General features: G+C 40.8%; 1 protein-coding gene across 1 annotated transcript in view; it reads left to right on the forward strand.

Annotated features, from left to right (window-relative positions):
* Positions 1–3,930, forward strand: part of CTNND1 (catenin (cadherin-associated protein), delta 1) — a 36,764-nt gene that overhangs the window by 9,676 nt on the left and 23,158 nt on the right. The window lies entirely within an intron of this gene.

A 3,930-nucleotide genomic window follows, 5' to 3' on the forward strand; every position in this document is an offset into this window, starting at 1 on the left:
TATCTCCTTTGGGCGTGATCAGGATAACAAGATTGCCATAAAAAACTGTGATGGTGTTCCTGCCCTTGTTCGGTTGCTTCGAAAGGCTCGGGATATGGACCTTACTGAGGTTATTACTGGTAAGTTCTAGGTGCAAGGGACACGGCAAGGTTGGGGGCACTGTTACCTATTAGAGAGGTTGAGAACTTGTGATAGGGGTTTGCAGTTTTTTTACATTTTATTAGAGACTGTGAATTGGTGGTAGCCAAGATTTGTTTAGATAGATAGTGTTTGGGTGTTTTTATTTATTTACTTTTTTTAAATAATTGGTTGTTAATGTTTAGCAGGGGAGCTTTAGTGGCCTAGTGGGTAAGGATTTGCATTGCCAACCCCAAAGGCAGGTGATTCATATTCATGGGCAACTCTGTTGGAGAAAGATGGAATATACTGACTTTTAAAAATTTACAGCCTCTCAAAATCTGTTGGAGGGTCAGCTATGAGTTGGTTCCAACTCAATAGCATTGAGAGAGAAGTATAACATACATGAGAGTTGACTTAAAAGTTGATGTTCTTCTCGTAAAAATGTGGACATGCTAATGACAATAGATCTGCCTTCCTGTTTGCAATTGTTGGTCTGAACTTACCGGTTTGTGTCCTGCTCACTTTGCAGCAATCACCAGCACATCCTGTTAGCTCTGCCCAACTATTGTCAAGTAGGAAGATATGTTCTAACATTGAATCTGGGAGTCAGTTGCCATTTATCTATGTTCTTGTAATACACAAATTTTTACTTTATTGTTAGGCTTGTACAGACATTTGAGCTCATGGCCCTTGCTTAAAGAATAGTTATTTTTAAGGGAGGGAGCTCTGGTGGCCTAGTGGCAAGGCGCTGCATTGCAATCCCAAAGGCACATAGTTCTAATCCACCAGATGCTCTTTTGGAGAAGGAGGAACAATCTCCTTCCATGCCAGTTGGATCCATGGTACTCAACAAGAGAGAATAGTGGTTACTGAAATGCAGTTGTGACCCACTAGTACTTACTGAAAGCAATTTTGTGGATTTCGTTCACCATCCTAAGACAAAGACACATAAAAGTAGTAATACACATTAAAGGTTCTCAGTGAGGGGTGATTGTTGTGTGTTGTGTACCAAAGCATCAGAATTGACCAATAGCTGACCTGTTGGTGGATTTTCAGAGGCATTTACACAAGAGGAAATTGCCCATCCTTCACCCGAAGGGCAGCTAGTGGCCTCGAACTGTGTGCCTTAGGGTTTGCAGCATGCCTACTTGCAACTAGGCTGCCACAGTTCACAGGGGTGAAGGATAGTAATTTTGCACCTGCTGGCATTTGCAGTGTCTGTAGGCACATTTGATGATTGTTAATGCTTTTAGCATCTAATGAGTGGAGGCCAGGATACTGCTAAATGTTTAACATGGAACAGAATAGCTCCTAAACAACAACAAAAACTGTCCAACCTAGATTCCAGAATGCCAGTGCTGAGGTTGAGCGAGTACTGCTTGTAGAGTAAATAGTGTTTTATGAAGCTCTGTTAATGTTTGTTGTAGACCATGTTGTTAGATGCCATCAAGTTGCCTTTTACTCCTATTATTCCATTGTGAGCCGTAATGTGAAATACATTTCTTACTGTGGATTGCAAAGCTTGAACATTACAAGTGATTGGGGAAGACTGAGAAATGACGGAATAGGGGATTCTCTCTGGCTTTCTTCAAATGTCCTGACTCGCATGCTATGCTGGTGAATTCTCCGACCTTTTGCCTCTGCCAGGAACTCTGTGGAATCTCTCATCCCATGACTCAATCAAAATGGAGATTGTGGACCACGCACTGCATGCCTTGACGGATGAAGTGATCATCCCACATTCTGGCTGGGAGCGGGAGCCTAATGAAGATTGTAAGCCTCGCCACATTGAGTGGGAGTCGGTGCTCACCAACACAGCTGGCTGCCTCAGGTAACATGGCTGACTTGGAAATAGCAAAATTATATTTTTGAGGATAAACTTAGGTTTAAGGGAAAAAAGAAATTCTTTAGTCTGTCAGTCTTTACCCTACCTACCTTGCGTACTGTGATTCCTACCTACCTTATTACTTTTGTTGTTACTCTCTTTGTACCATATAAAGCCTGCTGCTTTCCAAATATCCTTGCCCATTTTTAGGCTTCTTTGACATTGTCAAAGCTGGTAAACATACATTCAGTACTTACCATGAATAAGACACTTCTCTAGTCTGTGTCTATAAGCCTGTCTCTAATTTATCTGTATTTCAAGTCAAGCTGTGATAAATTCAACAGAGGAGGTGCAGACTCCTGGGAGGGTTGGGGCCAGGGTGGGGAAATCTGTTCCTCCTTCTGTCTGTAACTTGTCTTTTGAGACTAAACGTAAGTGTCTTTGTTTCATCAAAGTGCCCTTGATTTCTTCCTATACCCTACAGATGCTGCTATATTTTCTGTTTTTCAATTTTCTTTTATTGTTAAGAACATGGATAGCAAAAAAATACACCAACAGTTTCTTCGTGTATAATTCATAGACACTGAAGTAAACAGTCTGCGTTGGCAGCCATTCGCTTGTTATTCCGCTCCTGTGAGTGATACACGTACCCTCCTTCTGAGGTTCTCGTTTAATCTTTGGAGTTACTGTTGTCCTTTTGATAGGCATATTTTTTTTTAAAAGCATAATGCTCAGGGAGCTCTGGTGGCCTAGTGGCAAGACATTGCACTGCAATCCCAGAAGTATGTGGTTCAAATACACCAGATGCTCTGCTGGAGAAGGAGGGGGCACTCTCCTCCTGTACCAGTCAGATCTGATTTGACGGTACACGTAAAAATAAAACAATTAAAAAAATAAAATAAAAAAATATTTCTTTTTTTTTAAAAAAAGCATAATGCTCAAAAGAGACATGCTCTACCATAATCTTTCCTTCTTTGGAAATGATAGGTGATGTCTGTATCATTTTGCTTACTCTATTCTAAGTACCTATTCTACCTTTAATTATTGCTGTTGTGATATTTCTTTACCCATATGTGTAGGGTTTAGGTTCTTCAAAGTAGGAGCTGTTTGAGTAAGAATTCATTAAGTTTCCTGTTGTTTCCAATACCTTCCTAATAGAATAGGTATTCACTCATTGTTACCATGAACAGAAAATGTATTAATGAGGTTGAGGGATGTTTAAAGGAATATTTTTATGTTTGAGGCCTCTCTCTCTTCCCCCTCAGGAATGTCAGCTCAGAGCGAAGTGAAGCTCGCAGGAAACTTCGGGAATGTGATGGTTTAGTGGATGCTCTCATTTTCATTGTTCAGGCTGAGATTGGGCAAAAGGATTCGGACAGCAAGGTATGTTAGTGGCTGAGTGAATTTCATTCATAGCAGCCATGTGGTACCTGGAATGCAGACTTGCCAACTTAAATTTTCAAATCATGTTAGATACCTGTACCAGCTGGGACTTTGAAGGACAGTTTTCTTTAGAATTTCTTTAACCTATATAATATATTTTTAAAGCTGCTTACCTTTCAAAGTTGTACTTTTTTTTTTTTAAAAAAAGTATTAAAAAGTCAAAGTAAACCGCTTTGGGTCACATAAAGAGTGAGCAAAATTAATTGTGACTGTACTTGGCTCTTATATTGGCATGAAGCGGCAAGGATTTTGAAAGATCTTCTGGGTACTTTAGAGATGATGGATTGGGCTGTGCTTTTGAGCATCTATATTTTAATCAAGGAAATCCGTGGTGATAGGAAACGACTGTGGGCAGTCTCTGCTCTTATTGAGCCTTCTCTCTTCTGTCCCCAAGCTTGTGGAGAACTGTGTTTGCCTTCTTCGGAACTTATCATATCAAGTTCACCGGGAGATCCCTCAGGCAGAGCGTTACCAGGAGGCACCACCCACCGTTGCCAACAATACTGGGCCACATGCTGCCAGCTGCTTTGGGGCCAAGAAGG

This window comes from Elephantulus edwardii, unplaced genomic scaffold (assembly GCF_000299155.1).
Source record: "Elephantulus edwardii isolate Elephantulus edwardi_28Jun2011 unplaced genomic scaffold, EleEdw1.0 scaffold00284, whole genome shotgun sequence".
Taxonomy (NCBI): domain Eukaryota; kingdom Metazoa; phylum Chordata; class Mammalia; order Macroscelidea; family Macroscelididae; genus Elephantulus; species Elephantulus edwardii.